Source organism: Magallana gigas, chromosome 9 (genome assembly GCF_963853765.1).
Source record: "Magallana gigas chromosome 9, xbMagGiga1.1, whole genome shotgun sequence".
Taxonomy (NCBI): Eukaryota; Metazoa; Mollusca; class Bivalvia; order Ostreida; family Ostreidae; genus Magallana; species Magallana gigas.
This window is the reverse complement of record NC_088861.1, coordinates 34,323,954-34,347,136: the sequence shown is the minus strand read 5'-3', so window position 1 is coordinate 34,347,136 and position 23,183 is coordinate 34,323,954. Positions and strand designations below refer to the sequence as shown.

The 23,183-nt window shown below is 31.6% G+C and overlaps 1 long non-coding RNA gene across 1 annotated transcript; it reads left to right on the top strand.

Annotated features, from left to right (window-relative positions):
• Nucleotides 1–4,598: 4,598 nt before the first annotated feature.
• LOC136271847 (uncharacterized) lies at nt 4,599–20,305 on the top strand. Its single transcript, XR_010709842.1, has 5 exons — nt 4,599–4,699; nt 11,071–11,143; nt 14,220–14,384; nt 19,909–20,013; nt 20,105–20,305. It is a non-coding gene; the product is annotated as an uncharacterized lncRNA (long non-coding RNA).
• Nucleotides 20,306–23,183: the final 2,878 nt, after the last annotated feature.

The following is a 23,183-nucleotide window of genomic DNA, read 5'->3' as shown; positions in this document are numbered from 1 at the left end:
TGCAATGTAATAAACACTCTTTTTTACTTTGCATGATATGATTAATAAAAATAGTTTAGAAAGTAATATTTTGACAGCTAGAACATGTTAATTATTGCCAAATAGGTACATGTACAGTTACAAATGTATGTAACAATTACTTTATTTATTGTTAATTTTTTAAATACAATTTTGTGTAGATTTCGTTGCAGACTTGATCCACCAAAATATATATTCAATGAAGTGCAATAACTATAATAATTTCTACAAACGTTTTCTATTAATAATATCATTGGTCACGAATTGAAAATATAATTGTCACGAAATCAACGAAAACTGATACCCACGAATATTATGGAAACTACAAAAAAATTTGTGATATATATATAAATATTTTGCCAATATTGCTCATTTCTATTGAAGTTTGAAAGTTTATTAATAACTTATTTTGATAAAAAAATTAACTCTAGGAACCCCCCACCCCCTTAAAAAAAAATGTAACCCTCCTAAAACAATAACAAACCCATTTTTTTAAAATTAGATATAGTCAAAAAACAAAACAAATACCATAACAACAATAAGTTATGATATCATAATCATCGATGTTTTTTAATCTCTTCTTGCAGACCGTGTTAGCAGTCCACGTTCACCTGAAATAATAAGCCGGATTGAGGAAGAAAAACCCCAAAGTTCGGCTCCAACAAGCATAATCTCTCTACTTTCAGAAACCAATACAAAAAACCAATTTTTCAGTAAAGAAACGCCTTTCCAGAAAAATGAAATAAATACCAATTATCTACTAGCTGGAGCAGGGGCTGTTATCTTTATGCTTCTCATTATTATAGTTATACAGACAAGTAGAAAGTCAAAATCATCAAAAAGGAATTCTTTACATCAACATAAAAGTATTGAAAATCAAGCATGTGATGAAACCTTCAAACGATCTCCAAATGACCACAGTAAGAAATATTTGAATATAACCTCTTCTAAACAATCAAAGCACGTATATCAACCAATGGACCCTGTGTATCATGAGATCGATGAGTCTGTGGAGTTGGTGCAAATTCCAGCTTCAACAGAAACAGCAATGGAGTTCAGAGATGCCAACCTTCCAAAATGTAACAAGAACCCAATCAATGTCACGGAAAATGATGATTTAAATGCTCAAACAAGCAAATCGTATGTATCACCGAGTACATGTCCAGACACACACAAAGCAGACTATCTTCAGCCTGTTTTCGTTCAAGCAAATATAGAAATAGAGAGCAAGCAGGAGACTCATTCGTATATTGATGTGACAGGATGATATTCAGTTATGATTTAGGGAGTACAATAGAAAGACACGAACATCAAATTAAGAACACAAGCTTTTAAGTGAATTGTTTCTTTAAGAAAAAAAACTATGTTAAGAATATATCGTTCTGAGTTCAGATACGTTCCTTTGAAATACACGATATGACTCTAAGAACAAAAAGGGCAGCTTCAGCTGAAGTTTGGTTTATTATTGTTTATTGAAAAGGAAATATCGTGGTAGAGAAAAAAAAATCACAATGTCGGTTACCCGGACTTCAAAAGTCGACAGATTTGTCTGGGAATCCATTATATGCATTAAATAAATATAAAATATGGTAATGATCCCTTTCCTACATGAAATCTTGCATCAAGGAATAAGGAAATTATAATTAATTATTAAAACAGATAAGATAACATGAATAAATGAACGAATATGGAAAAAGGTGTATTAGTTGGTAACATTTTTCTTTTGATTTGTTCACTGTCAATATTGCTTTAAGTTAATATGTTTTTATCAGTGACATATTTTAAAAGCAGTTTTATGCTAATTAATAAAATGCTCTTTGTTCACTGAAGTGAAAGAACCATTTTAACGAAACGATATTGTAAAACCCAAGGATGCATTACCCTTAACTTTCCAACATGTAAAAGACTATTATACGTTTAACAATTTCGAACCACAGATTTTGTATTACATATTTGTAATTATATTCATTTCAATAAAAACAGTTACAAAGAATATAATTTATTTGTACTTATGACCAGTACCGAAGATATATAGAAACTACTTTATTTTTCTACTGGCTTGTGTCGAAAATAAGTTATTTATGAAATTTCAAATATTGTCGTCAAATATATCCAAGTATGTCACATGGTATTCTTTGAAATAAATAAAAACCAGGTTTTTGTAATTTAGAAGAACTATTAAAATTCGGATAAAGGACCACGTGTTTGAGTTATGGACGCTTTTTTTTCACTTTATTATCTTTAAATGTAAATATCTTTAAATGTTATTTCCAGTTTACTTTCTAAAACACGATACATGCTCTTAATATGTATTTATTTATAACCAAGAACATACATGTATTAGCAACTATTGAAATTCTTGCGTGACGCGATTTCAAAGGTCGCAAACCCTTTGACTTTGACTCTTTGCGACAAATAATGCACGTCGCCTCTTAGTTTTTCCAACAGGAAGAATGATGTTTGTCGATGTAGAAAGCAATTGAACACTATCATCATTCACTGTACATTCAACTGAACTCTTTTCCGTATTACCAGCTGCATCCTTTGTATATGGAGGCGTACTTGATACCAGGTTGACAAGGGGACGGAAAACTCTAACTGACCCATCCCCATTTTCGTGTAATCTATAAACATTCCTCCTTTACTTTTCGCATAAAATGTCACTAATGCACACATTCTTTGCAAAGAACGAACTGCATCTACTTTGCATTACTTCTCTCACTATTTCCTTTTGCTGTTTCAGAAAGGTAAACACAACTGTTACAGTTTTTGTTCGGCATGATTTTTTTAACGTGGCACCTGCAAAATAGCAAAAAACCCTTTATTTTTAAAAGCGATTCTTTGGAAAACTAATAGGTAATGTAACTGAACAGCTGCCAAATACTTATATAACATTGCAAAAAAAAAAAAAAATAAAGAAAAGATAATTTCAATTTTCTTTAATATCATTTACTTGACTTCAATGTCCAGAATTCCAGGTTTTTTGTCACAGCAATTCAGATGGAGAGTACAGCCACCTGATATTTTATTACTTTTTATGCTTCTCTTTTGTCATGCGATATTTTACAAAATAATTCATTTCTGCAAGAAAATAGTTTTCCCCAAGCAAATTTCCAGTAATCATATAAGTCATTTAGATCGTTTACCAAAAGAATATTCTGTAAGAATTTAAAATCCTGTAGGATTTAAACTAGCTCCCTTAGAATTTAAAAATCAGATTGGAAATCTTAGTTTTTTGTAGGAAAATAACCTATCTGAATGAAATTTCTGTAAGAAATACCTTTTCGTATAGGAAGTAAAATTTCTGTAGAATGTTTAGAAAACCCCACTTAATATTCAATATTTTCTGTAGTTTTTTCGTCTATGGTATTTATTACATTAATATTTCCATGGAATGTTAAAACAGTTGTAGTTACTTTGTACATTCTCACTAAAACAGTTGTAGTTACTTTGTACATTAATCTCTTTGCAATGATATATCATTTGGAATATATCAATTCTTAACCAATTGCGTCGTAGGGGGGGGGGGGGGGGGGTTGCATTATCGACACAATGCAATTCTAGGGCTAAATCATTATCGAGTTTTATTTAAAATCGTTCATCAACCATATTGAATTGAGCATGCTTCTTGTTCATGAATAAGATAATAGTTATTAAAATAATTCACACCATTTCACCTTTATGACAATTTACGCTTTTTTTTTACCTTTAGGTCAATGTTTGGGCGCGCTTGATTTTCCAAAAAGGTGTACAACGTAAACATATTTTGTAAATCAAGTGCAGTGGAGAAGCCTGTTAGTTAACGGATTAAAAATCACATAGTAGTTGCCTTTTGTATGAAAGCCATAACATTTAAAATGTGATTTAATGCAACATATATATACACTTTCCTTTGCCTTTGTCTTTGAAAAAAACTAGTAATTGATTTTGTAATGTACAGTTTAATACTTTTAATCAATGAATATCTAAATAATTGATCGTGCAATCGCTGATAATTATGTTTGAAATATTATGCAGTGAAGAATACTTGATAATATAATTTTTTATTACAATATACTCGAAATTATTCTCAGCTTCCCTATACATAGTACTTTAATCAGGCACGTAGCATCAGGGGGGGGGGGGGGGGCCTGGCCCCCCCCACTTTTTCTCGAAGCAACCAATTTTTTAAAATTGACATATAAAAAAATGAATTATAACGGAGTTGCCCCCCCCCCCACTTTTTAGGAAGTAAGTAAAAAATAGATATGAAAATAAGGAAATGAGGAGTCAAATTGAAGTTTCTTCCCTCCCCCCCTCCCCCACGGATTAGGAATTTCATGATTTGGAGGGAGAAAATTTTTGGTAGGGAAGAAGTTTTTTTTTTTAAGTATAGGTTAGAGTTTAGTCTATGGATGGGTCTGCCCCCCCCCCCCCTTTCAAAAACGATGCTACGTGCCTGCAGTATATTATGTAAGTGTATTTAATAAAAAAAACATTACAAAATGTTACACCGGTGTACACTGTTGTATACCTAGAGCGCGCCCATTATTGATTCTAGTTTCGTTTCACATAAAAACGCTTTTGGAAATCCCCAAATTGTGAACTTTTTGTTTCGTTTTGTAAATCAATGGGGCATTTTAGTTAGAGCTGTGCATCTTACGTTTATACGGCCTCCAAAATTTACTTTATACCAGCTAAGGTACGTTATCCTTAATTATCGAAACACGATATTTTTAGTCCAAATATGTTATTATATTCTATACCAGTATTGAGATAATCTAATTGCCATAAAATTTGGACCAAATTGGTAAAAGCAGAAACTTTGAAAATGAGGACCAGACTAATCCAAAAAATTTTGACAAGCAAATTATTATCATGACATCTTTTCAAAATCAATAATATCATAATCCGGGGAGGGGGATAGACAAGGATACTTCAATTTCATTCCTTTCACTTCACTTCACTGCATCCTCCCAAACAAGGGGAGGGGGGTCAAATCTTAGTGGCTTTCTTGCCCCCGTTCTGGTGCTACGTGCCTGAGAAAATATGCACCAAATAGCCCTGCAAATGGTGTATGACAAGCATTGTCAAAATATTATTAAAAAGATGATATAATTCTATAATTCAGCATTATCATGTTCAACCAAACCTTTTTCGTAAGCTTTCAACACATAACATTCTAAATATATTTAAAAGTTGTCATTGTAAAAAGGAAGAAAAATACATAGAGTATAGATTGCTTATACTATAACAGTGATGTTTTTAAAAAAAAGAAACAAATTATCATCCAATTTTTTTTATTGTTTTTCATATATACATGAAATTGTTGTCTGGTGCTTTAAGCCAAGAATGAGTAATTGGTTAAAAACTAGTTAAAAGTGGTATTCATTAAAAAGATTCTTATAAATAGTTAACATATATACATGTGTATATTATTGTAATATTTTTATGTCACCTTTATTGCAATTGGTCTTCGTCCGTCGACGTGCGGTGAGCGTCGTCCGTCGTGCGTTCTGCGTTAACAATTTTACATTTTATTACGGGACGCTCTCTCTCGTACAGGACTAACACTGGGCCAACCGTGAGCTTATTCTCTTGTTGTTGGACCCAGCCTCATAAAACCTCCAACAAGCCAACACGCGTTTTAGTTTTCAGACTTTTATATAGACTTTACATGAAATATACTTTTACGTGAGTTTGGTATGCATCAGCACCGAAGGTCCGATTCCAACTGACTATAATTTACAATTCAGAATAATATATGATGAACAATGGAACAACACAATGAAGGATTGACATAAGAAGTACAGATGTAAGTAAATCAATTATCAAACAGCTATTGAGTAACTCGGGACATTTTAGCAGCATGTACATAAAAGGATTAATAAGATGAAAGAAGCTTAAGTGTCAATAAACATAAACAGAAGTCAATTAAAAGATTAGCTGTCCATCACTGATTGTGCCTCAGATGGGATTAATGCTGCGCGGAATTTATAACGTTTATAAAACAGTTGTCGAAATAGATGAAAAGTTTTTGTAACAATTAACACAAAGTCCGAAAAACATAATTTACACAATAATTAAAAATAGTCCGAAAGATTGAATTTCACACCGTGACAATTTTATCTTCTTTATAAAAACTACAAGACCAATTGTTTTAGTGTGAAGCATCTCTATGGTAAAAGGAATCGAGATAATGAAATTTATGGTTCTACATGTATCACACTCGGGTGTCATAGACTGGGCCAAATATACAAAAAGAATTGAAGCCAATTTTTGTAATTTTCATGCTCCCTTGGCAGTGGTTTATTCTCAAGGGCAGGGTGAAAATAGTCATATAGTGTTAAATTAATCCAAATAATGGGTGTAGGTGGACTGTATATTATGTTAAAAAAAGAATACTTTATTCAGCTCTTAAATTTTAATGAACGAAATGAGTACATATTTACATAAGAGAATGAATGAAGCTGTCTATCAAAATTATAGAAATCATGAAAGCCTTTGGCAATAATTTGGGTAGTGGGTGGGTGGATAGGGTGTAACAGTTTATGCGGTTATCTTCCTTTGATTTTTTATTATTTAATAATTAATCTTTGTTTAATAATGTAATCAAGAATTTCAAATATTAAAAGAGTTAACAATTTTTTTTAATTACGTGTAATTAAAACAAAGCAATCATAACTGTAGACAGTTAATAATAATTAAAAGTAAAACTTGACTTCCCAAAATACTAAAGTGTGGTATGTGCATAATAATTTTCACCTCACCTGAGCTGAAAGCTCAAGTGAGCTATTCTGATCATTTTTGTCTGTCCTCCGTCTGTCCGTCTGTCTGTAATCTTTTCACATTTTTGAAATCTTCTCCAGAACCACTGGGCCACTGTCAACCATACTTGGTACAATACATCCTTAGGTAAAGGGGATTTAAAGTTTTGAAAATAAAAGGACCACGCCCATTTTCAAGGGGAGATAATTAGGAATTATTGATTTTTTTTAAAAATAAATATAGAAATCTTTAAAAATCTTCTTCACAAAAACCAATTGGCCAGAAAAGCTGAAACTTGTGTGGAAGCATCCTGATGTAGTTGTGATAATCGTGATTCCCGGGGGAAGGGTGGGGGCAACAATGAGAGGGTCGAATTTTTACATGGGAATATTTAGAGTAAATCTTTAAAAATCTTCTTCTCAGAAACTAATCAAACCAGAAAAACTTGTGTGCTAGCATCCTTAGGCAGTTTAAATTCAAAATTGTGAATATCATGATACCCGGAGGTATGGTTAAGCCACAATAGGGGGGGGTCGAACTTCTACACGTAGAAATATATAGAATAAATCATAAAAAATCTTCTCCTCAAAAACAAATAGACCATAAAAGCTGAAACTTTTGTGGAAGCATTCTCAGATAGTGTAGATTCAAATTTGTGAAAATCATGATCCCCGAGGGTAGAGAGGTGCAACAATGGGTTTTTTTTTTCGAATGTTTACATAAAATATTTTTAATTGAATAAATCTGAAAAATCTTCTCAGAAAGCTGAAACTTGTTGGAAGCATTCTCAGGTAGTGAAGATTCAAAGTTGTGATAAATCAGAGCCCGGAATTAGGATAGGGTCACAATGGGGGGGGGGGGGGCAATTTTTTACATAGGAAAATATAGAGTAAATCTTTAGAAATTTCTTCTCAGAAACCGGTTGGCTATAAGAGCTGAAACTTGTATCTTGGTATCCAAGGTAGGGTAGATTCAGGTTAATTCAAATCATGACCCCTGGGGCTAGGATAGGATCACAACATGGGGTTGGGGGCAGAACTTTATATAGGAATATATAGGGGAAAATCTTTAAAAATCTTTCTCTAAAAACCATTTGCAGAGACAAGCTGTAACTTAAGTGAAAGCAACCTCAGAAAATGTATATTTAAATGTGTTCAAATCAAAATCTCGAAGAGTAGGGTGGGGCCACATTGGGGATCAAATTTTTCAAAGGAAAAAAAATAATATTAATAAAAACTAATTCCTTCAAATTGTGTAGCCTTTGGTTTCTGGACGTCACAAGGAGTTCAGAGTTTAATGAAGGTTTATATCCCGTTAGTGAACAACTGTTTTGGATCTTTATGAGAACTGCAGTGCTCAACATGTGATATGACTATAAAATCATCCTGTTAGATAAAAGACTAATGATAATAAATATAAGAATATCCAGGGGGGAAATGGATTTTTATTTACACAGGATCCACATGTATTATACTACAATGTCCAGATATTTTGTATTTTGACTACATAAAGCTGATTTTATAATACCTATTGTTCCTCAGGTGATTGATGTGGCGTATGGGCCTCTTGTTAAATGAATGGCAGATTGTGTCATTGAATGAATGCCTGATAATTTAAAAGGTAAAACAAGAGAACTGATAAAACAAAATAACTTATCAGCGATTTTTCTATTAATGTCCTAAGAGGGAGACTGTCTGTCTGGCCCCTGGGGATTGGAAAGGGGGAATTTGTTTTTGATCAAAAATTATACCGACCATTTTTAGTTGATCTTTGAAAACATATAGTTATAAATCTGGAATCTTGAGGGTTTTCAAATATGGACTACTTATTTCCTAACAACTAGACTTTTACCCGTGCGTGCACAGGTTGACATTGCATATGATATCGGACAATTACGAAATACTAAGTAGATAAATCTATGAAAACATAATTATAAATCTGGAATCTTGAGAGTTTACAAATATGGACTACTTATTTTCTAACAACTAGACTTTGACCCATGCGTACACGGGTTGACATTGCTTATGATATCGGACAATTACAAAATAGATACATCGACATACCTTATTGTTGACATTTACATAACCAAACTTCAAGCCTACAATAATGCTATTCATATCACTACACTCTGCTTAGTAAGAGTAATCTAACTGTGTCTCGGGACAGGACTTCACCACAGTTAAAATGCCTCCCATATACCCGTATTATAGCAAAAAAAAATTGCAGAATTTTTAGAAAATTAATGAAGCTGCTTTGAAAATAACAGTCAAATTATTCATAACAAACCATTTTGAGGCTGTAGATACCTTTCATCTAAAAATTTAATTCATATTAATGAAGAATTCAGCATTTTTTCACCAACGTTGTTTATTCGCTTCGAATTTGTAAACACACTATGTTGACATTCCGAACTCTCGGGATTTTTTATATTGAATGCACTGAGTTAGAGTTATCTCCCGTATTTCCAGAATATATGACAAATTTTCAATAAAAATGTTTCTGAGTTTATCCATGCAAATGTGACATTGTGGAAACATAAACTAAAGAGCCTTATGTGATTTAGCGTGAATTCAATCCGCATGCGCAAGATTGTAAAATCCAAAATATCGAGATGTTAATTTAAAAGAAATTTTCGTTGATTATTAATTAGCGAAGCTTGATTGAGAAAAAATAAAACTAAATTGGTAATCTTCAAGCACCAATGATGTTTAAAATATATAAAACAAAAGACAGGACTTTTCCGATTTCTCGGTATAAAAGCTTAAAATTTCGAGTCTGCTATTTTAATATAGTAATATAGATGTTCTTGTTGTAATATTTCAGGTAGGAAGATGGTGGTCATTACGATATTTAGATTTTATCTTACCCCCGTATAAAGCTTAATTAAAGGGGCATGGTCACGAGTATTATCTATTTTTTTTTTGGTATTTTTTATGTTTACAATTCTTTAGTAATAAATTTCTAATATTTAAGCATTTGAGAGTCAATCGTTTAACCTTTAACCGGTTTATTGAACTAAAGTAAATCAAAACAATTAAGGCACGTGACTTGTCTACATAACAAAGAGATGTGCGTCAAAACAAGGTGTCTAAACATCATAAAGTAACCATCTACTGACTGATGTTTATCATTAATTCAGTGTAATGATAATTGTTATTAGGTTATCATGAAGATATTAAAGCTAGGAAAGTATTAGCCCCATTGTGTAACTACACTACTAATTACACAATTAGGGCGAATTCTCTCCGGGTTATTAATATCAGAGGAGAATTGACACATGACAAGCAAAGTCACAGATTCAAGAACCACATTATTTATATCACGTTGACATACGGTTTCATATTTGACGTGCAAAATCAGAACAAATCAGAATTTGTCGTTTCAACTGCTAAATTGAAATGATATTCACTATATACAAGATATAAAGGTGCTTTTCAGCATTGAAACTAAGCATAATACACTACACAGAAAGTGCAAAATTCTATTTCGGCGAATGACCTTAATCGTATATCTAATATATACAGGGTGACCCAGAATATGTGATACCGTTTTCTGTTTTAATAACTTAAAATGACATTTATTTAAAGAAAAATCAAATGCATTTTTATAAAAGTATATGATGAAAATTTTCATTAACAATTTTCATAAACATTTAAAAGTTTTAGGCAAATTTGGCGGTGTTTATAAAAACACAACAAATGTAAAGAGAGTGCTCCAAACAACGTCCTTTTTTTTATCAATGACCACGGAAAGTCGATAAGTAAAATTATTCCTAACAGCTAATTGCAATGTACGGATCCCATCTTTTTACATTTTAAAGGACCTGTTGCTGGTTGGGTCGTTTTGTCCCAGGTTAATCTTAGTCATGATTTTTACAACCGTATCTGGAGTCTGTGTTTGATGATACAGTTCAAAAAAGGCGATACCTGCTCTCCTGTCCGATGTCTCTTGTTTAAAATTGATTTCAACAAAAGAAAAATGATGAAACTTTGAGACATCATAAATTCAGGAAAAACACATTTTTCTTTAACTTGGTAGAAAGTTAAAAGATGTTACCTTTTTATATTTGAGGCACAATTTACAAGTTTGGCAAAATATTATTTTATTTATACGAATTTCAAATGCTATTAGTTATTTTAGAACACCCGGTATCTAAACGCGTATAACGATGTACATGTATATTTCACTGAACAATAACAAACTGCATATCAATACGATGTTGAGTTTTATTATATGTTGTATTCTAACAGTAATTTTAGAAATATGGTTCACAAGTTTGTATTACATATTTCTTTTCCTTTTCAGATGGTTGCACATTTACGAATCATCCTGTTTCTTCTGTATACATTTTTTTTACCTGTTGATCTGGTAAATACTGGTAAGAAATTATTATACCGCCGCTCTGAAGGATAAGGGGGTATACTCTTTTACCCTTGTTTGTCTGTCTGTCCGTCTGTCCTTCCGTCTGTCTGACTGTCCGTAACAAAAATTTCTGTCGCATTTTTCGCAGCAACTAATCATTGCAGATCCTTGAAATTTTAACATTATTTGTTAAGACATGCCATATTGTTGGATATATTTTTGTTTCAATCGGACAACAACTTTCTGTTAAATGACGACTTTGTTTATTCTTAACCTAAATTTTCAAATAAATTTTCGTCAAAGATTTCTCAGTAACTATTTATTGCAGATGCTTGAAATTTTAACACACTATTTGATTAGGTATGCCATATCGTAAGATATAGTTTTATATTAGTCGGACGTCAACATCCTGTTATAAGATACTTCTTTTTAACTTAGAAAAATATAACTTTTAAGACTAAAATGTTTTGCATTTGTTTAATACATGCTATTTGTCCTATTTTGTGTTATTTGGTATATATATGTAATTCAGTGTCATTATTCAAAGAAACCAATGAATAAAGATTACATAAATTAATAAATTTTGTAGTAAGATAAACATGTTTATGATATCCGTGGTAATGTCTCCATGTATTATCCCATCGCAGAGAGTCTAATGTTTGCATATACAATGTTAGCTTATTTAAAGTCCAATACCAATTTGAGACTTCCCTGTCTGTTACCCAGCAATGCACAGGGTATTAAAGTAAATTTCCTAAATTAAAACACATATTTAATTCAATATTGCCAAAGAACAATTTAGCTATTAGTTTGCAAAATGAAGTTAAAATTGTTAATGGATGACATTGATTACCCGAAGTAAAAATACATGTCCAATATACGGCCATATTTACCCCCCCCCCCCCCCCCCCCCCCAAAAAAAAGCTTCAACTTCAACCCCACGGCCTTGGCAGTAAATTTCACAATTTAACATCAGGACATTATGAAAATAATAACAAACTGAGTGTATTTTTATCGACTGATTGTACAGAAAAAATATCAAAAATCATTTTAAGTTTTTTTTACTATGTGTTCATATTGGCCCTTACCCTAGAACCTACATCCTTGATCCAAGGACCATGAATCTGAAAATTTAAGTAGAAGACTTTATGAACATCATATATAACCATGCATTTAGTATTTTCTGACATATCACTGGGAGTACAGAATAATTTTCTAAATATTTATATTTGATTCAGGCGACCTAATTATCAATCTTTGCAAATGTCTATTGCATTATTAGGAGTAAATGGTAGAGTACATATCAGTTAATATATACAATTAGTATTGTTTTATTGCGTTTTTATCGATATATTCAAACTATTTACAGCAACTATAACATTTCTGTCTAAATTACGTTTATTTCACTGTTTAACATAATTAAAAAATAATTTGAATTCAATGGTTTTTTTTAAATGACTCATAGTTTATGACACCTAGTTTTAGAATAGGGATCCTATGTTGAAACAAAGCTACAACTTACAAATAATGTGCAATATTAATTTTTTTTAAATTAAACTGATATGTAATACAGAAATTCACTATGTGTTCTGCATGGGTTTTTTTCCCTTTTATGAATGAAGAAACAACATGAAAACGTTTGTAAAATAGACACCAATGACCTCTTTTATTTTTTAGATTCTGAAATCTTTAGTTTAAATTCGCATTTGAGCAGATATAAGTGAGTAAAATAGGACTACTGTGTAATCATAGGCACAATTTACCTACAAAATAATTTGTTAAACCGCTTATCTATTGGTTTATTTTATCTTTTAGAAACATTTTTCGTCCATTTTGGCATAAACAAGTCAATTCAAGAAATATGTACAATTTTTGTCCACATATTTACGATATGGCTTACCCCCTCCCCCTTTTAAAAAGACAATCTGATGGAAAAAGTCTGGACCAGGTATAACTAGTCATTTACATCAGTTATCTTTCTATTAATAACAAAAGGTTGCAAAAACGTGAATAATGATGTAATAAAGGAAAAAAGAAAAGACAAATACATTTTATATAAAAGGAAGAAAGGATCTTTATTTTTGATAACAAATATTGGAGCAAGAGAACTCTCTTTTTAAACAACTAAAGATTCAAATCTACAAATAAAAATATAAACGATCTCCACAAGATTGATATAAAAAAAAATCCCTCGTCTGCTTTGGTCGTAAAAATGCTAATGAGATAATTGCTCTCAAATGTCTTGAATGTTAAAGAACTTTTGAAAGTATATGAGGAGTGAAATCTAAGGTTACTTGTTGTGAAAGTGAAATATCTTAAACGCTTTATTCTATTTGAAAAAATATAATGACAACTTTATAGTCTTTTGATAATACTTATGCAATATATCTCTTGCAAGTTGACATGATGATAAAATATGCTACAAAATTGAAGTGTAAACGCACGAGACGATAGAATGAAGAACATTTATCTGTTAAATTTATATTTTGTTAAAAAACTTGAGATTCAAAGAACGTAACAAACATTGAGAGAAAATATTTGACTAACGAGTAATATTACGACATACCGAATATTCAAACAACAATAATATGAAACTTAGCAGGTAATATAATTAATAACTATCCCACCGCATTTATAAATCTGGTTGCTCTAAGTACCTCTCTCTTTCAATTCTTTCTCAGTGTCTTTTGTTTCCTTTACCATGTATAAGTAACGTACATATATACATGTATTTGTAAACGATTTACATGTTTAGTTCATACTATGTGCCATTCAACAATTTATTTAAAAATGAAAGTATAAAATGTTGTAAGTTACATACGTGGGTATTCTGAAAAACATGTTTAAAAAAAGGATATGGGGGAGTTGGATATTATTGTTGTTAATTATAAGGTTTTGTTTTTTCTTGCTCTCAACATCTGCATTTAAATTCCCTATGACAGTGCCTTTGCGCACAGTATGTGAGTCTGACCATTTGCATGGCTACATAAAAGAGCAGCTATAAAAAACAGGACAACATCTAAACGAATAAAATACATTAGCCAAATACCATTTTTAGATAAAAATGCATTTGCTTTTCTTTTCTTCTTTAGTTGATAGGTGTCCAAAAAATAAGCAGGACGTTATTAAGGCATCAAAAGAACTTGGGTGTGGTAATGACAAAAATGGAAACAACCAATATCTGTGTCTTCCTAATAAAAGCAAGACTTCATTAGTAGAATTTTGTTTTCAAGGATTAATGGGAATCGAAGTGAAAGGTACGTTAAAGAAAATATAAATAGTTTTGATAATTATCGTCAATTGAGTTTTAATTTAGACCGCTTTAATTAAAATTTTGTTTACAATATATCATGTATATGTTAAAATATAAATAGGATATATTTAGCATAAAGAAAATTCACCATGATGGGGCTCTGTAGGTTTGCCAGCGCTGCTTTCGTCGCCAATTGCAGGAATGCAGTCACCGACTAGCAATATCACGTCGAGTTTCGTAGAGAAAGCAGTGGAAATTTTCTAAAGAAAGTTCGGGTATATTGTTGTTACCCTGTTCCGTCCGTCCGTCTGTCACGTTTTACTTTCTTAAACTGCTCTTACATCTTATAAACTAGCAAACTGATCTATTGGAGTTCTATTTGGGGTGTCATGTTGTTTTGTAAAAAGGTTTCAAAAATTCTCTGGTAGTCCTATGGGTCAAATAATTAGTAAAAAATGACTTTTTTTTTTTTACAAAAAAACCTTCTTCCTCGAACTCCTCCTTCATTTTCAACAGTAGACAAATCATCTCTTGGAATACGTTTTAAAGTATCCTATAGATGCGCAATAACGTTTCGGAATTTTTAATTTTGTCCTGGGGGTCATTTAATGGCTGAAAAATGACGTTTTTTTTTTTTTTTTTTTTTTTTTTTTTACAAAAAAAAATGGTTAAAAAAACGTCATTTTTTTTGGTAGTAGCCAAATGATCTTTTAGAATATGATTGTGGGTCTCATATTGAAGTGTGATCTTTCAGAATTTTTTTTTTTATTAAGGAGATCAGCTGGTTACAAAAAATAACGTTTTTTTGCAAAAAAAAGTATGGTTCCCAGAACTCCTCTTACAACTTTTAGAGTAGCTACGTCATCTCTTGGAATATAATTGGGGCTGTCCTATAGATGTGCAATAAGGTTTTAAAAATTTTAATTTCATCCAGGGAGTCAAATAGTAGCAGAAAATTGATGTTTATCACTCAAAAAAACCCATAGATCCAAGAACTCCTCTTATGATTTAATGGATAGACACATCATATCTTGGGATATGATAGGGACTGTTCACAGATGTGTAATAAGGTTTTAAAAACTTTAACTTCATCCAGAGAGTCAAAAAGTAACAGAAAATTGACGTTCATCACTCAAAAAAAAACATAGATCCTAGAACTCTTCTTATGATTTAATGGATAGACACATCATATCTTGGGATATGATAGGGACTGTTCTATAGATGTGCATTACGGTTTTGAAAAATTAAATTTAACCCTGAGGTCCATTACCTACATACCTTTTGATGCCCTTTTAAGGATCAAAAAAATATATGGTTAAGGGGTGGGGATCTCAACCGTTTTCAAGATATTCGTGCACTTCCTGTTCGAGGTGGGTCACAACCACCCCTGGGGCCCATGACCTACATACAGTTTGATGCCCCTTGACACAAGGAACAAGAATATATATGGTTTAAGGGTGGGGATCTCAACTGTTTTGAAGATATTAAGGGACTTGCTGTTCAAGGGGGGTCAGGACCACCCACAGGGCCCACGACCGACATAACATTTGATGCCCCTTGACATCAGAAACAAGAATATATATGGTTTAGGGGTCATGATTATAACAGTTTCTGAGGTATATTGTAATTTCCAATTCCTGGGGGTGGGGATGACCCCAGGGGTCAGATCTAATAAACCCTTTATATTGCCAGTATCAGTCAATATATGATTATGAAAACCCTATACTATTTTCTTTGTCCGTTTTTAAGTTATCATTTGCAATAGAGTCAACGATTCTTTCTACAATGTTCAATGTTAGACCCTTTTGACCCCCCCCCCCATCCCCCCCCCATCCCCCCCCCCCCCCCCCAAGAAAAGTGGTTGTCTAACCCAAAATGAGAAAAATCAAACCAGGGTGCACAACTAGATATGCAGGCCTATAGTATCCTAGAGTTTTGTACGAAGAATAATAATACATGTATTAAGAACCGTACAAAAACAATAAGGATTCCGAAGAACTAGGTACAGTTTCAGTCATATTTTGCCCTGTTTTAGAGTAATTTTTAAAAATATCACAAAAAATGGAAATGTAACATTTATCTACACAATACTATTCATAAACTAAGAATCTATAAATAGTTTACTGATAAGACTTTCACAAGGGTAATTGTGACGTCACAAACAGTGCATTTTCCCGTAATTTTCATAAAACTGAGCAGAAGACACCAATTCCTCAGTAGTTATTTGCATAGAAAACTATGTCCGCAGCTGTCGCCCACGACGAAACTCACATTATAACTTCATCATGTTACGACACATAAAATATATTAATTTTGTTGTGGGCGACGGCTGCGGACACATTTTCCTCTTCAAAAAACCATTTTTCATCATTTTTGACTTAATCTTAGAAATTTGCCAAAATGTTAAAGTCATAAGTATTTTTTGAATCAAGATAAAAGTGTATAACTTGGTATTTTATATACATACATGTTCAAGATAGCATATGTGTATTTTCATGAGATTTAATCCACTTTTGAATTTTAGGGCAAATATTAAAAGAAACTGTACCTTCTTCTTTCATTCGGGAGACTTAAGATTAAATAGAGATAGGATCATCAAACCTCAATAATTTAAAGATAATTGACAATTTCTGATTCTAAGGGGGTCAAGATAACCCCTTAGGGTCATGACTTACATGCCAAAATGATCTGATGCGCCATGATCTAAGGAGGAATAATATCTTTGGATTAAGGTGGGGATCTCAATGGCTTTTATGATATTTGATAATTTCAAGAAGAGCACTTGGGATCATGACCTACATACCATCTGAAATGCCTTGAACAAAGAAACAATTATATATGTTCATGATATATGATTCAATTTAAGAACCCAGATATAGATCAATAATCTATGTTTTGTAATGCTTCCTATGTATATATACATGTATTCAGTTTGTGTTTTGGTCTTCAATTCATGTTCATGACTGTAGTATGGCTTAGTCTTATTTTAAATTACATTAAAAAATTGTCAAATATATGACTTGGAACCCCAACCCCCAAACAAACTCAAATATAAACTGTTGCCCCCCCCCCTTAATTGTCGAATGATCTTTTAAAATAAAAATATAATTTGGTGTCTAAAAAGTTTTATAGACTGGTAAAAAATGTGAATCTTATAAAAAATTACATTACACCTGGATCTAATGAGATATGCTCAAAAGTCATATTTCTACCTTGCGATCAATAACTAATATTCAATGACAAGTTAAAATTAATAACAATAAATTATTCAAATTATAAATGTTTACACTCCACATCCACCCCCACCCCCCCAACCAATCAAACCTGGTTCTAAAGTTACAGTCTTCTTTCATTTTTACATGTGTACAGTAGCAAATTTTAAATCATATCTTAATTGTTTTTTCTCTCCTAATGCACATTAACATTTTGGAAATGGCTTAATTCAATTTTTAAGATTTAGAAACAAAATGTTATATGCATGTGTATTCGCCGATTAGGGGCAATTGTAAAGTCTCCTTAACAAAGCAGTGACATAATTAGGCTAGGAATTACCCACATGGACCAAACACTACATATGAATAAAATAAAATACTTTATTATTTCTAGTTTTAAAATGTCAGAGTGTCTCCAAGGGGGAATAACATATTCAACTTGATGCGCAATGACACAAAGAGCAAGAATATATGGTTTAGGAATGGAGATCTCAGAAGTTAACAAAATATGCAATGTATCATCATTTCTATTTCGTAAAGGGAGGGGGGGGGGGTTAAAGACAACACCTGGGGTCATGTATTTTACACCATTTGATGCATGATCATAATGACATTAGAAGTATATATTTTGTTTTTTCCTGTTTCATGGGGTCAGAACAGTCCCAAAAGGTCATGGCCTACATCATATTTGATGCATTATCATGCATTAAGAAAGAAATACCCCTTCCTTCCTATTTTAATATTTTCATATAAAAATGATAAGTCTCTACACTAACTTACATGTAATACAAAAATTTGATAAGAAATTGTGTATACAGAGTCAATATGGGGTCAACTCAATAGTGTAAGTCTGACAAATGAAAAAATAATTTTTGCAATTAAAATGTCAGAAACTTTAAAAATGTGATATGATAGGTAACGATGATAAGCCTATTTAAATATTAAAAGATGGTAATACAGTATGCTGTCAAAGGGAGATCACTTATTTAGAAAGTGAAAGTAATACTTATGTATGCTGGCGTCTCATTATATTGTGCTACTACATGTATTATGCTTACCTATATTGGTCAACATCATAATGATAATCCAATAAAAGCACAATAATGAATTTCTTTAGCTGATCATCACAAAAGGAATGTTTATGCATGTTAACTTATCCTTTTCTGCATATTGAAAACACATGTATATGTATACGCGAAACCAATCTAATCGAAGAGCTGGGTAAAACTAGTACCCGCTAATGAGACCTGCAGACCTATGCTGTGTACATAACTTCAGACAAAGATCAGTTATTTGAAACATGCATGTATTTTTATGACCTATTCTTCAAAACCCCTTGTACTATTTTATTTGGTAAATAACAGCTTTATGATGGTGAAGGACACCTGCATATTGTGATGTATACTTCCTATTGAAATAAACAATAAAGTATAACTATAACATTTATCCCCAAAATAATGTTACTTAGCATTGAAGCACAATGGGTTAGAGCGTTTACATGTCTGTAAGAGCATCGGGGTCCAAGGTGTATTTTTGGTAATTTTACTATGGATATAAATGAATTGTCATGGGGGGGGGGGGGTCTGGACCCCTCACTCCCACCCCTTTTCTAAATCTGTCCACACGATGATGTACATGTAGGCACACAGAAGCAAATCTAAAGCCGGCAACCGCCACGGGGAGGGGGCAGAATTTAATTTTTAATTTTGTTTGTAATAATTATATAGATCATTATACTTTCTATGACATAAAATGTTAAGATTATTGATTAACTGAAAATTCACTGCAAACAGTTCAACCCTAAATTGCACATTAAGTGCTGCTCATGTGTATTATGGGAAGGGATCTCATCCTTCAGTTATGAAAATTATAATTTTTAATGTATTACCGAAGCTTACATGTGGCCTTCGTTTTTAATTAAACTGGTACAAAACAATGTTAGTTAGGGGCAAACACTTGGTGCGGGTATTACTGTCTAATGACAGCATCTAGTTTATGTTTCATTTGTATTGTATAAATTTAAATTTGCAAATGATAATTTTATAATATATTTTTGTGTGTGTTGTATTTGTATTTTAGAATATTTCAACTGTATATTTTTTTATATCATAAAAGTTGTCTTTTTTTTGTTACAAAAGGATTTCATTGGTTTAATGTTATACTTAATCACACTCGGAAATGTATGAAATATTCCGGATGGTTTACACGAGGTTATCGGTCCGAGCCTTTTTTGCAGATTTATTTTATTACAAATAAACGAACTGCATGGTACAGTTATTCATAATAAAATTATTTTATTTATTGATTGATTTGTAGGTTATTGTTTAGAATTCTCTGAAGGGAATGTGACACGCCATAGCTGCAATCATTTTTCATATGGATGCCCAGAGACATATTTTTATGATTATGAAATATATAAATGTAAGTAATTTCACTTTTTAAACACACAATCACAATTTCTTGGCAAACATTATTAATGCAAACAACTGAATTATGGTAAACCGTTTTATAGATCCTGCATGCCAAAATATCAACACAGAGTTGCAATGCTATGTTTTGGATCTAAATTGTACAGCTCAATCAAACACTGAAGCATCACCCGGTCAAGACTACGTCCTTTATATAGTAACCACCTTGGGAAGTTTAATTGTATTTATCATGTGCTGTATAATCATATATTGTTACAAACGTCGAAGGACCCACAGGAATAAAGGTTAGTTTAACATTTTTAACAATTTATTCTATTTATTATTTTTTTTTTACCCCAAAAATGGCATATTGTGGTATATATCAGCTTATGAAAACAACCATTTGACAAAGTTACACTTTTAAAATGGTTGTATGTTTCTCTTAATATTTTGTCAAAATCTGTTTAAACTCCATCGCCGCCTCGAATAAATGAGCTAATCCTATTTTTTTCTATAGCTTTATGCATAGTTTCAATTACCGGAATAACGACGACGCTGGAACGTAAATTTAGTTTTTTACCATATGAAATTCATAAAACCACAATTTCTAAACAGATAAACGTTACATACACATGTACATGTATAATGTTGATTTTGTATAAAAACACAATTCAAAAGAAAGTTATAACTTTGCACATACGGCCACATGAAATAGAAGATGCACAGTTACGCGCACCGATCTATAAATCTTTTTTTGCAATTTTGTTCCTCTAATGTATAAAATATATCTGTAAATCAGCTTAAGATGTAAAAAGTAATAAATCAATACAAATTCAAACCATGGCTACAAACCATCTTTTTTTTCATACAAAAAGTCTAAAATTAAATTGGATTTGAAATTAACAATAAAGATAGGCACACCTTTCATTTAAATTGTGTACGACCACTTAAAAGGTTTCTATGGTTAAGTGGATTTTGTTTGGAAACCATTGATCTGCTTTACGTACGTAAGGTAAATTGCTAAAATGACACTCACGCATTGTCGTGTCCCGTGATTTTAAGCTATGCATAAAGCAATAATAAAAAAGTATAATTAACTTTTTTTTTTCAAGCGGCGATAGAGTTCAATAATAATTTATTGACAAAGCATAACGAGAAACATATTACCATATTTAGATTGTATTTTGTTAAAAAACAATTTTAATAAGTCAACAGATACCACAATATGCCAATATTTTGGTTAAAAAAATCAACTTTGAAAAAATTCCTGGACCAAATCACGAGGTAAACATTTTTTCAGAAATTCTACCATTTGGTGAGTTATGTCCAAGACACAATGTAGTATCTATATCGATGATATTGACGATATTGTATCGATATTGATGACGGATTTCAATATCATAGAACTTAAATGCATATGTACACAACTATGACTGTCCAAATTTAACGTCCATATTTAAAGTCAATATCATCGATATCGTCTCGATATTGATTTTCTTTGTCCTCAACTGAATTTGTCCATATTTATGTCGATATTGAGTCGAATATGTACATAGCTACAGCTGTCCATATTTAATGTCGATATCGACGATATCGTATCGATATCGATTTGCATAGGTACAGAACTCAATCTTTCCATATTTAACGTCGATATTAACAATACAGTATCAAAATCTATTTTCCTATGTTTACAGCTTAGGTTATCCATATTTTATGTCGATATCGACGATATCGTATCAATATCGATTTGCACATAAACACAACTCAACATATATTAACGTCGATATCGTATCGATATCGACGATATCGTAACGATATCAATTGATATGTACATAACATAAGCTGTATCGGTATCAATTTGCTTTTGTGCAAAATGTAAGCAAGTACTTTGAAAAACTGTAACATACTTATCTTTAGATTTGACTACCTAGACGATCACAATTCTATCATTTTACAATCCTTAAATACCATCATTAAGACGTTCTTCTTATTGTTATCAAATAAATCTTATTACCGATGATTTCAAAAGAATTCATAGGAATCAATACTGAGGTTAATATTTTCTTTTTTCATGATATTGTTATATTTTTTAAAATGCAAAAAGATCACTAGTGATTTGGTTATTTTCATTTGGTGTACGATATCGCCTATAAATAATTAGCCTTAAAACTTATTTGTGTCAATATTGATATCGTTATTTTGTGTACGATATCGTCAATATCGATGATAACATTGATTTTGTAACTTCATAAGTGTATGTCGACATCAATTTCGATATCGTCAAGTTGTGTACGATATCGTCAATATCGACATCATAATTGGTTTAGCATTTTTCAAAATTCGATATCGATGTCGATATCGTCATTTTATTGTCGATATCAACAACAAAGTTGGTCTTTGACATATATGACTTTTTTACAATTGAACCCTTAGTTTGAAAAAGACAGGTTTTAAGATAATATCTAGGGCAGAGAGTGGTAAATGAACATTTTTTTTATCTAAAAATAATTGATATAAAAGTAAAACTACATGCAAGAAATTTAATCAAATTATGTCGGATAGAAAAATGTGCCCCGGCCTCGTTGAATATAGAAAGTAAATGCACATTCTAAAAGAACCACCAAACAAAGTGAACATGTCGTTACTTGAATAACAGAGCTGTGTCAAAAATAAGTATTTTTGTTGGATTAAAACATATAAATGAATATTGAAATCTGTTAAACTTTAGTCAAACCTTCTTACTGAGCTATTACAAACAGAATCTATGTTAAATGAGCTTTTGATATAATACATGTTAAATATATTTAGAGGAAAAAAAAGAAGATATTGCATCTGGGTTAGAAACGGAACTCTTATCAGGTAAGCAATGACAATGACAAATGAACTATGTTAAATGAATTTTTGATATAATACACGTCGTAACTTGAATAACAGAGCTTTTAAAAAAAATACATTATCAATGTAAACGGGCATCTGTCAAGAAAAAAAGATTCTTCTCTTCAGTGAAAAGAGATCAAGAAAAGGTTAATGATACAACAGTAAATTCTGTATCAGGTAAGATGTAATTAAATATTATTGATAAGTATTTTTGTTGTTGAATTGTCAAACGCTTAGATATGCATAACTCAACATTCTATATTGATATTAAACAAAATTATATTTTGACAGGATTGCACTTTTACA